The following is a 13,409-nucleotide window of genomic DNA, read 5'->3' as shown; positions in this document are numbered from 1 at the left end:
AATGTATCTGTCCTCTACCTACAGGAGTTATACACATGTTTTTCATGTCTACAAGCAATAAACGAGTGCATGTTTGTGTAGCTTCATGAATGAATGCATATTTGATTCCTGGCTAACGCAGCTATGTCGTGATGTCTCTAATGACATCATCGATGCCTGGATTTATTGTCAGGCGATCGGGTCCATTGATGAGACCTCTGTCTCCTCGAAACCATCAACTAGATATGGTTTAAATGACTGTCTGAGAGAATATCTCTTGCCATGTCTGTGATACATTGGTGCAGTCGGTGACGGGCCAAATAGCGAGTTACACCTTTCATTCTTCATTCTGATGTTTGACCATCCCTTAGGGGTCATAAGGGCCATTCCTGGGACCCTCTCTTCATAGCTCTGACAGGTGCTGTCAGAGAACCCCCTATCTGGAGTATGTGATTCCAGACAAAGGTTGACGGCGATGCCCACTTTACTTTACTTTACTTTATTTTACTTTACTTTATGCTTATAACGCGCCGTAAACCCGCGGGCATCAGGGCGCGGGGAGCACAGAGAAGTACCATTTACAGATTGGATCTCGCATATGTTGGCTGGGCCTATCCTGCACTGGGATAGGGCACTAAGATGTTTCTAAATTATTGGAATAAGAACGTTTTCAGAGCCTTCCTAAAACTAAAGTAGTTTTCTTGTAGCTCGTTCCAATATTTAGCTGCCTTGACAGGAAAAGATCTACCCTTTCCCGTTGCCCGTTTAGCCACTGGTATATTTAAGAGACCCCTGTCTGCTGATCTTAAGCATCTTCGGGGTGCATACCCGGAGAATTGTTTTTTAAAGTAGGCTGGAGCCTCCCCATAAAGGCATCTATGAACGATTGTCATTGCCTTGAAACTAACTCTGTCCTCTATTCTGAGCCAATGTAATTCCTTTCTACCTTCAGATATGTGGTCCCTTTGTTTTTTCTTTTTAATTATGCGAACCGCATCATTTTGCATTACTTGGCATTTCGACAGCTCTCTTTTAGAGGCTACCAGTAGCAGGGCATTGCCCACATCGCTGCATTATAAATATGCTCCATAGCAACCACCAGAGCCTCTGCTCATGACACTGCCATGACTCTTGTGGAACAGCCTTACACAAGCCCAGGTAAAGGGACACCCAACAGAGCATATGCTTCCATGATTGCTGTCTTTATCCCTCAACTGATGGTCACTGTATATGGCTTGTTCTCCTTTGCCGGACCCCTGAAGGACAGCAATAGATATTTTGTGATCCCTAAAAAGTGGCCGTCTGCTGAATGTACATAGAGAGAGCTTGTTTGACATCCAACGTATGCCGTGATGCTTCCTCTGATGGTGCTGAAGAAAACCGGCAGGACGGCCTCTTAGTTCATATGAAAAAGCAGAAGGGATCTTTGTTGTGAAGAGGGGGTCCAGCCTCAGAACCACTTTGTATGTAAAAACTGAAGGAGAGGTTGTGTCATTACCAGGACTCTGCCTTGCCCACCATTCTTTCGGACGCGATTGCTGACAGGAAGTTCCTCTTCCACATCACAAACATCAACTCTGTGTCTTGCAATGGCTCAAACAGTATAACCTGCAGTTGTCGAGCAAAAGAGATGTCCCATTCAGGTAGTGGGGACTGCTTCTATGGCCTTTTCAGCTAAAAACTCTTCAGCATTCTGCATGCATATGGTACTATGTTTCCTAAGGGGTTTGAGGGCTCCAGTAATGCTTTAGCTTCTGCCTGCATGTGCCACAGCTGTACTCCGTGCCAACCTAGTCCACCACACATTCACAAGGCGCATGAAGATCATGCTGCTGCAGGGGCACGCAGCGCACTGGACTGGGTGAAAGATGGAAGTATGTCTTTTAATCAAACCTTAAATCTTTCGTGCAGCATAGAAACAAGGGGGCTGTGCCTGACTCCTGACACCCAACTGTACCAACCAACTCCGTGTGTGGCCAGTAATACTACGCCGAGTAATAATACGATAACAAAATATGTTCATGCTCTGAATGTAGGCGTTTCCATGCGCAAATGCCAATATCTGTTTCAGTCTTGTCCAGTGCCCCTTTGTCCATTTAAGTAAGCCCTTGTTACCTGGTTGTTTGTTTGGAACAGTAGTCATTGTGCTTGAACCACTGAGAGAAGGCCCCCTGGGCCAGCCATACTGCCTACAACTCTTTTTGGTTAGATGATTGGCAAGCCTGAAAATAAAACCACTTCCCCAGCGTATTTCTGTGCTGCAGAGTTGCTCTCATGGGCGCAATTATAGAGGGGGACAGGGTTTTTTGTCCCCCCCCAAACTTTTATGGCACACCATTTGGTCCCCATTCTTTTTGCTGGGGCACCTTTTCTTCAGATGTCATGTGCCCCCCCCCCAACATTTTCACCAAAGTTACTCCACTGGTTGCTCTCCAGCCCATTTGGCTGACCTCCATCATGCATGATCACCAATGTGGATGGGACCTCCAAGTCCCTTCCCTTTCAAGAGATTTTGGTCTTCCATCCATCACTGCAAATGTTGAGTCTCATGGTGGCGGATACAATTTGGTCGTAGTTTTTACTTGCTGATGCCAGAATGCATCTGAATGAGCGAAAAGGAGACACATGTGTAGCTTGGCTCAGGTTACTACCCATGTAATTGCCTCCATGTCCTCCTGAGACTGAAGCTACAGGTGAGACGACGATTGGCAGCACCCTACTACTCCTGTAAGTGTGTCTGGAGGGGTTTCACCCTGAGCAAAAGCAGACAGGCTTTGTTCAGTTTTGTCCTGAACTGAACTCCAATGAAGACAAGTTTGGAATTAAGAATTGTGTGTACTCTCCTTGCACATTACTGCATTATAATATTGAGCAGATACTACAGACTACCATGTTTAAACACTGTTCCTTGCTTGTGCCTGATGAGGCTTTAGGCTTTACTGTGCATGAATTTGCGACAAAGGTTCTTCACATAGAGTGTTGCTATGCTCGACTTCGAATCTCTCTCTTCTGACTTGTTTCCCTTTTGGAATATGTAAGCCTGTTTTAGGCTCCTGCTTTCTCAGGAAAAGCAGCGCTAGTACACGGATGTCATGATACTGTGAGCATTCTCGCCTGCTCGGAGCGTGTGTCAATCTTTGAGGAGTTTATTCATCTTCACCAAATGGATAGCGCTATGCTGTCCTCCCTGATAACACTGTCTAACATGTAAGAACACAGTTGGGATCAAGGACTTGTATAGTGAGGCTTTATTCCCTGCTTGAAACATTGTTTCAGTATGTATCCTTGCCCTGTCTTGACCCCCCTTCCACTGAAATGCGTGTGTTCCTCTGGGAAGAGAACGGTGCTCGGCGGGAGGGGGGCTCTTGTGCCGAAGTATTGTACTGCCATTGGTTTGTTTTGTCCTGCTGTTGGCTTTTTACTAATAAATTGTTCATCAGTCGACTGGAATGGTCAGTGGTTATTTTGCACAACACTCTGTAGGGCTGGAGATCAGATTTCCTGGTCTTTATCTGGAATCCATAATATCTCAGTGAATCAATAGGTCATCCAAATAAGGGTGGACCCTTAAGGCTTTCTGATGAGAACTCCCATAATTGGTGCCTCAGCCTTGGTAAAGACCCATGAGGAGGCGAAGATCGCAAAAGGAAGAACCCTGAATTGGTAGATGACCTCTGCCACCCTGACCCGAGCAACCAGTAATGCTTTCTGAAGATGAAGATGAAGATACAGAGATGCCCATATTCCAAATCCACTGATGTTAACCACTAATTGGGTTTAATTAAGGAAATTATATGGTCTGAGGTTTTCATCTTGAAGTGCCTGGTCTGGACACACTTGGTTAGGGCTTCCATATCCATCACAAGAATGTACTTGTGAACTGGGTTGCCCAGCCCTTTAAGATGAGTATCAATACACTGGAGATGGATAGGGATGCAGATTTTATTCATACAGCAATAATCTAGATGACTCAGGTAGTTTGGCAAAAGGGAGTCCGTTTTAATATCATAGGTCTAAAACAGGGAGTACAACGAACATCAGCATTCGCTCGATTCTCTTACTCAACTCATTTTAGTAGAAAATGAGATTGTACATTATATAAAATCGTCACCAGTGACGTGTTGACCTGCGTCACTACCGACATGGCAAACTACAAAACTTATCGGAGGGAGTGATTGGCTCTAAGTAAATATCTAAGTATAAGTTCCATATCAGTATAGCACCATGAAGGAGAGTGATAGGGTACTTAACATCAGGTGGGACAACTACGCCCTCCCCTCAAAATGGCCGCTATGAACGTCACTAAATACACAACGTTCCATTGGCTACACAAACTATACGACCCTTAATTACACGGTCCTCTACAATTGGTTGGCTTCTAACCCCCGTCAGTTCTTTTCCACCTACGTCTAGCAGCATGCAGACGGAACGTCCAGGTGCTGGTGGGCTCGTTTCAGCATTTGCTTCCCACTAATTAATATATCAGTCCATCATCACCTCAATGGTTCAATGTCAATTAGTGCTTTGAAGTTTGGCCTTGAGTTTGTACTGTGCTCTGAGAATGTCTAAGGAGTGTAGGCACAGCCTGCCCTCGTATGTAGGTGTAATCCCCTTGATCAGCCAACTTCCTTCTTCCACGTGACTGGACACCAGGAAATTGAGCCTTTTTGTGTATTTAATATTATTTTCTAGTAGTCCTCTGACGTCTTTTGTTTTGCTCAAGCCTTCTGAACAGGAGTCTCTGTTCTTTCACACAATTTGTATCCAATGTCAGCCAATTCCAGTTCTGATAAGACCTTGGCTTCTTGGCTCACCCAACTCCTTCTGCTGAGATTCACTTGTTATTCAATTAACTTCTTTTAACTGCGACACCCTGAAATGAGGCCTTCTTGTTAACGTTCAGCAGTGCTTATAATGCCTAGTGGAAACATCCATCTTTTACTCGTCCATATGCATCTATATATATATATATATATATATATATATTGGCGCTTGCCGCAATCTACTCACTATAAGCTTGAGGCTAGCTTTTAAAATGACTTTGCTGCTTCCGGTTCTGTTGCATCTGTACACGTTTAAACTAGCTTAATATCCTCATCTGTGTCCACGGCATAAGCTTCTTCACCTTGATCCCAAGATGTCACTTATCCTTGATACTTTCTTGATGCCTTATATAATATCGGCATTCTCTGGTCTCTGCATCTCTTCTACGTGCGTCAGTCCAGCTCAGTTGTGACATCACCATTCATATTTTCCCTTCATCTGCTCTGCTTCTTCAGGAATCTCATATAAATGGCCATCATATTGTCTTGTATGCAGGTACGGTTTTCTCAATGGGTACCTTTCCTCCCAGATCTTCTTAGGTATAGGTACTCTTATTGGCACAGCACAGAGTCCACGCTCTGCTCTTTGCTGGATCGATTGTTCTGCATTCGTCACATGCTTTGGTTCCCACTCTATTGGTAATAGAGGCAGGGCAGATGGAGGGGGGGGGGGTACTTGGTTCCGCCTCTACACTAACTTTTTAGTTTCTTTGCTATGAATAATATCAGGAAAATCCCTTGTGTTAGTCTGCCTTTGGAACCATGGCTATAGCTCCTTTCTGCAGCAATTGTTGGACTCCCTCCTGTCCTGAACCCATGTCACATCCTCCCAATCAGCCTACCACTGGGATGTTCTGTCCGTGATAATAACACATTTGGCTGGAAACGGGTGCTTTGTGATGGGTGATTTCCTGGGTTGCTATGGGCTCCTCCAACTGTTGGTTGGCTTTCACATTCCCTGTATATTTGTCATCATAGCCTCCCAGAGGTAATCATTGATAAAGATAAAGTGTATAAGATGGCTTTGCTGTATTCTTCTTCTCCTGCATTTACAGTTCTTCAATGTCCTCATGAAGGTGAAAAGCTGCACTGGGAAACCCTTTAAACTATTTGAACCACTTCTTCTCAATTGCCACTGAGGGGGCCGTAAACTCCAGATTTACCCTTGTGTGATCCAAGATTATTTTCAGGTCCTCATTTGATACATTTTCCTGAGCTTCATTAACAAGGATTTTTTCTCCTCCCTGGTCATCTGTTCGAGGACCTTAGATATATGCTCCACTGCTGCTTTACTGTTTCTTGAGGAAATATCTGTGCAATTAACAGATGTTTTATGAATGTTATCCCTCTTAAATAGGTGATTTTGTAGAAATCCATATATTTTATACTTAAGCAATAAATCCAATGGGCAGGGGCATTACCAGGCCAGGTAAAGTCCTGGGCCAGTTAGAAGCCAGAGTGAATAAAGCAAGGCCTTTAACGTTAGCCCCAGCATTATCTGCCCCGGTATTGCCCCTGACGGGAGGAGTTTATTGCAATTAGTATCCCGGCATGCTGTACCAGGATAATAATGGTGTTTATTTTTTATTTGAGGAGTGCAGTGTTTACCATTTCTCAACTTGAAAAAAATTTACAAAACAAGATGCCCACCATGGATCAGGGAGAAGGGAACTACACGTAGTTCCTTCTCCCTTTTCATGGTGGCCATTGCTGCGACAGAGCGACACTGAGGAACAAATAAGCACAAGGTAAGTGGGGAGGGGTTGCGGACACCGGGGGTGATTTTACCCGATTTCGGGCAGCGAAGAGGGCAGCCTCCTGCTTCCGAAGGGGCTCGGAGCTGGGATTGAACCATGTTGTAAAGGGTACTATGTCATTTCATTAATGGGTGAAAGTTTGATGTTTTTTTCTGAGTATTTTTTACTGATCCCCCACAAGTCCCCAAACCCCTATTGTTTTTTTACCTATTCCTGACCACCCCTATCCCTTATATATACTTTTCCAACCCCCCTATATATTTTGATGAGTTTTTTCAGTAAAATGTACTCAGAAAAAAAAACATCGAAATTTCACACATCGATGAAAGAACGCTATACCGTTGTAAAGCCCCCGCCTGAGCCTCCTGATTGGCTGGGAGACTATCCCCTGGGGTACTAATCTCTTTTATACTAATTTCTTTATGATCCATACTGTATTCATGACTCATGTAGCATATGTTACATCTGTGCCTCTTTTTTAGTATTTGATAGGTTATTATGTCTGTCTTTTTCTGTTTTATATGCTCACCGAAATGATGTTATATCGAATAAAGGTATATTGACTCACTGACTGACTCAGCACCTTAGCTCCTCTGCAGGTAGTAGGGAGGATGGTCTTAATGGCTTTAGTTACTGACTTTTGAACTAATGACATCACCTCTTCTGCTGACGTTTCTTCTGGCGTGGTTGTGCCTGTGTCATGTGAGGAGTCATGAATGAAACTCAGACACAAGTTAGCCATGTTTTTGGTTAAAGACTTATAAAAATAAAAGGGTTGGGAAAAGGTCTCTCTGAACCTACTCTAAGAGGAATGTCCCTACCTAAACCAAAACTAAGGGTCTGTCTGTGTTAGGATGTCAAAATCAAAACTGTCTCAGTGTCCAAAAGTTGTATTCTGACCCTCACACTATAAACTAAAGAAAAAGGTGAAAAAGGAAATGTCTTTATCCTTTGATGCCTTCGAAAATGGTGGCGGGGGAAACCGGCCGTCAGGTCGCATGGAACGCGGGCTGAGATCGCCAGTTTCAGCTCGCGTTCCTAACCACCTGATTGGCTGGATCCCCCCACCAGGATGCTAATAGTGGAAAAGTCCTATTTTAAATGGAACAACACATTTTCTTACAAGTTTTTGGAACATCAATGGGTGCCAATATGGCACCACCTATGCAAACTGCTTCATGTATGAATTTGAAACAGATCATATTTTGAAGCACCCAATATGACATAAATATCTCAAACTTTGTGGAAGATACATAGACGTTTCCATGTAATTTCCGCCAAGTAAATTAATTTGTGGTATTTTCTTTGTGGAAATTACTTTGAAATTGTAATTCAATTTTTTTTTATGGGAGTCCACCCCAATCTTCCTATACCTCTACATCATAACCCCGACCCCAAACTCCTCCCGACCCCCTTTTTAACCTTTACCCCACAAACCCACATACATTTCCAAGTCATTTTCCAGTAATTTCCTTTAAGTAAATTACCACAAAGTAATTTACTGCGTGGATGCAATGGCATACCACATAAACGACATCTTTGTAAATTGTCAGGGTACAGAAGAAGACCGTATGTTATTTTTGGACTATGTTAACCATATCGACTAACACATTCAATTCACAGCAAACATTGGTAAAATATCTGTGACATTGAAGTAGTTGAAATACAAGCTAACAGATGAGTCATTAATTTGTATCAGAAACCCACAGATAGTAACATTCTGCTACACAGATTAAGTTTCCACCCACCAAGCACATTAAAGGGTCTGCCATATAGCCAATAGTTAACTGCATTGTTGCTGATGGAATATAATGCTCGAAGCAGTTGGTAGTGATTTGCCATCCATTTTTAGACTGAGGCTACAAAGAGGAGGAATTAATGGGCGCACGGAGCAAATCAGATGGAATAACAAGACATGACATACTGAATAACTGTAAACACAGTGAACAACGAGATTTGATGTATGTAAACGTTCTTTCTAATGTAATAAAGTAACAAACATAATAAAGAAACGTGGGAAGATATTTTTGAATCACATTAACTGAAAACACTCTTTAAAGAACCTCACACTTTTGCATATTTTAAGGACATGTTGGTAAACATTGAGAAAAAGGAAGCGTTAGCTGGGACTAGAAACCTCCCCTGTTTGCAATGCACCAAATGCAAAAGTGTAACTAAGGGTAACATTGTTTAGCATCTCGGTCTCTGGAGAATATTTTGCTTAAAGACTGTGCTACTTGTAATAGTTCGCATGTTATCTACAGTATCAGGTGTCCATGTGGACCTTATTATGTTGGGCAGAGCAAACGTAAAGTGAAATTGTGATGGTATGATATGATATGGCATTTATAACGCGCCTATACACAAGTGGTTCAAGGCGCGAGAAAATGGTATGAGATTTCAAGTTTTGGAAGCGATACGGACGACCAACACAATTTTCAACATTGCACAACACTTGGGCCAAAAAGAAGCTTTTTAGATACATATGCCCTCATTGCAAGTGTGGTGGTCCGGAAACAAGGGTGCCGGTAACTTTACCGGCACCCTTGTTTTCGGACTACCACAATCCAAGTCTGCGTACCAGGGCCTCTGCGCCCAAGAGGTCTGACCCGTCAGGTACGGTGCCAGTGCTTCCGAGTCACCATTGCCATGGAGTCCTTTAGAACTCCATGGGAATGGGGACTTACAAAGTCAGGCGCCGGATTCGGTTTTACGGGTTTACCGCCAACTTCGCAATGAGACCCATAGACTTGATTCCATGATCCCAGGATGGATGAACAAGGAATTTCATCTGAACTGCTTTTTATAAGACTAAATGCACATTCCATGTGTCATAAACATGATGTTGAATTATTGTTGTTACCCAATATATAATATGTGGATTGGCATACATGAGTTATGTCTGGTAAATCTCAGAACATGTGCATAAGAAAATATAAAATGTAAATGGGAAAGTGTTTCTAGAGGCTTGTTGCCTAAATATTTGTCATACTTGGGCATTTGTTTTGGTTCCATACTATTTGAAATTGGTTTATTTCAAGGGTTAATTTCAGATATTAATATAATCTTTTTGATCATTCAAGCTATGCAATACCATTTTCCATACCGGCAACTATGCAGGCAGAGACGTCATTTCACCAAAATGCCAGGGATAGCAGAAGTTACATCACACGACCCATGACCTCTGATAATATCACAAATTGATGTAATTTGATCCCGCCCCCAAGTGACATCACGGAAAGTGACAGACATGACCTTTCACCTCTTGACAAAACAGGAGTTGGCATCACATAGCATTGTTCCTAAGTACAATACGAAAAATATGGTTACGATATCACTATAATGTGATATACATTTCATACAAGAATGGATCAACATGTATTGTTAAGATCAGTGTGTATAGGCCCATATTACCAAATTGCTGTGAATGCAAGCCGACGTCCAACGCAAAATGATAATGATATAGAACTTACACTGAAGTGCTCTAAATAGAACAAATATAAATACAATATCACTCAACCTGTGTTGGTACTCATTTATCAACATCAGAAGAATGAAAGGCAGAGTTGACCTTGCCGGTATTTGAAGCTGCAACCTGCAGATAATAAACACATCACAGCAGTGAGTGCTCAACCCACTGAGCTATCTTACCGGCTATAGCTTTCTTACCGGCTATAGTAAAATTTGAAATTACATGTCTGAATGTGCTCAAAGTCAGACAGTAAAGTACACTCTGTAGTGGACACCATTAAACTGGTAACTGAGATTTAACAGCAGGCCAGTTCATCTGCAGGTATGGTGCAAAGTGTGCCACAAGTTAAGCATAAGTGGATCTACTTTTCAGGCTTCAGAGGTTGGCAAAATCCATACCATTGGGAGGGTCCATAACTGTGTATTAAAGAATTTAAAGTAGCACAGGGAAAGCAGCACCCTGACACAGCATCCCGTACTCTGGGCAATGGTTACCCCATACATGCAAACAAACATCCTGAACAGCATGCCAGGGAGATAGGACAGATAGACACATTACAACAAAGCATTAATTGTGGCATAATGAAATCATGAGTCACTTTATGTGCTATGGTCAAACATTTCTGCATTGTACACAAGCTTTTAGGCACAAGGATTTTGCCAAGTGACCGATATGGAAAGTCTTGTGATGATCGTAACAGAGACAACGGCAGAAAAAAACATGCTATAACTGCAACATGCAAAAAGCAAAATACATAGTCCGAAATGAATGCTTATTGTACTCTGAATGCTTTTTGTAATTTTTTGCCTGCATTGTGAATTTGAGGTGTTTAAGTACAGACTAAATCAGTGACTCAACCGCCTGACGTGTGCCTGAAATAAACATTTAGTGAGTCTAGCAATTATTGTATGGAATTCCAGAAAGACACTTACTTGCTATTCCCATTCTTTTTTATTTAGGGTGACTGCTCAAAGTGTTACACTTGTGTAACCCCCTGTTCTTTTTAAGCAGCCTGAACAGGAAAGCCAGCCACTCCAGTAACAAAGAGCCGCATGGCGCATGCCACAGCTATGGAGCATCATTTAAAAATAAAAATAAAACTTGTAAAATCTTTTTTAGCATTAGCAAGGCAGACAACAGGGGTCACATGTGCGTCCCCTGGCGATCCCCAAATGATGTCCCTGTAACTATGCTGCATTGTTTTTAGCACAGTGACGTCATGATGCTGATTGCATCGATGCCATCATGTTCTGACATCACAAAACATACCCACTAATACTTGGTGTTCCATATTTAAGAATCCATGGTGCAGACCCCATGCAACACTAAAAGAGATTGAGTAAGCGCCTCATTATTGAATTTAAATGCTGCTGACGACATCACCAATGATAGATGAGGTGATTTAGCTGGAAACACACATCTTTTCCACAGTAAGCTGTCAGATACCAGGGCTATAACATCCTGGAAATCACAGTCATTTGAGGTCTGGCCTTGGCTTTGCATTTTTTTGCAGAATATCTCTGGTGCAATCAATTTTATACAAGAAACATTGGGCCTCATTACAAGGTGGCAGGTCCGGAAACAACGGTACCGGTAAGCTTGCCGGTGCCGTTGTTTCCAGGCCAGCAAACTACGAGTTCTGCGAGCGGGTGCCGTTCCGCCCGCCAGGTCTGACCTGGCGGGTGGAACGGCACACGCTCGCAGACCTTGTCGGATGCACCGGCACCATTCATGAATGGTGCCGGTGCCTCCAACCTCCCCATTCCCATTGAGTCCAATAGTCATATTTTCCGGCGCCAGGGAATGGGCAATTACGGGGTCCAGAGTCCTAATGAGGCCCAATGATCTCTTTATTTTCTGCTTCTTTTTGTTGTAGTTTAGTTTTTAGATGAGAAACAGACACGGCCAAGGCAAGTAGCAAGACTTATGACCTATGGAAATAAGGCAATCATTTCTTACCACTGGTTGTGTTTGTGATTCACAGAAATGTCCCTGAGGATGGATGTACACATCCGGTATACATTGGACAACGTTTGTGTCTGCCATTAAAAGGTTTCCACTTGAACGAATCAATGTATGCAAGTAATGCTGATTTAATGCAGTGGATTTTCTACACGGGTTCCAACCGGCTCACTGACAAGGGGCTTGCCAATCAAGTGTTAACCCATGATTACGGCTGCTATTTAATAGCAGAGACTAAGTTACACAACTTTTAGGAACTCGCAATATATGGGGATATTTGTTTTGCCGAGCATCACATGCTTTAGTTAAGTGGTGAAGTCAGGATTTGAAGTCAGTCTCAGATTTAGACACCTGACCACATATCTTCTCACCTTGAGTTGGCATACATATGTGTTCGTGTTTGGCCTCTACAGGCTCAAAAATACTGTGTATTGAAAACTGCACATATCATGAAATAACCCACCTTGAGAAATCGAGACATTCTTGTTAAGCAAAAGAAAGTTGATTGTAGTTATGAGTTCCACTTTCTGAATACAAGACTAGAAATGCCCAAGACTGAAAGTAAATTGAGGTCAAAAACTCTCTTTTGGGTTTTGTGCTATCAATCCTCACGTCAAATCATATTACCTACAAGAAGATATCGTATGGTATTGACCCAACAGAGCCCTGTATGTGGCACCGGCCAACCTCCCGCTGATGCCAAACAGGGCATTCAAGACCCGAGCGCACCGACGATTTGCTGCACTCGTTTCCTTCCTCTGGAATAAGCACTTAGAGGTCTTAAGACTCACCCCAACCTGATGTATTTCAGGGTAAAACTCAAAATCCATCAGTTCTCCCAAGACACACGGGAAGAAGCACTGCTTGAACGTGCCACAGCGCCAAGAAGCACCCAGTGTGTCGAGCAGGGAGAGTGCTACAACAAACAAAAACCTGAATTTATGTTCCCTCTCTCTCCCCTGTTATCTCATACCCTTCCCATAGATTTACTGGAGCGCCGATCGTTCTTCCGTTTCCTCTTCCACCAATCCTAAATAAACGCTATTGGGGTTTTATACATAAATGTTGTCTTTAATGTTTGTGGCATATTGTGACTATTTTTCGTTGTGCTTTCTCTTTACAGTTCGCAGAGGTGTCTTAACATCTGGTGTTTTAATTTCCACTTTTGTCAGAATCATCTGTGGGGTGTCCCACGTCCCGAGGGGTGTCGCCAGAGACCTTAGTCCTCATGGCAGTGGGGTACTGTAATATATGCAGGCATGCAACTGTTCAGTTTGATTTAATTCGGCAATGGCACAATACTGCCAGCGGTGGAGTGGGAACCAAAAGAGGCCCTGGAAATAATTACTGGGAACCAAAAGAGGCTCTGGAAATAATTACTGGGACCAAAAAGAGGCCCTGTAAATAATTACTGGG

The sequence above is a fragment of the Ambystoma mexicanum genome, chromosome 8, assembly GCF_040938575.1.
Source record: "Ambystoma mexicanum isolate Mex_15411 chromosome 8, UKY_AmexF1_1, whole genome shotgun sequence".
Lineage (NCBI taxonomy): Eukaryota > Metazoa > Chordata > Amphibia > Caudata > Ambystomatidae > Ambystoma > Ambystoma mexicanum.
Note: the sequence above shows the minus strand (reverse complement) of the source record.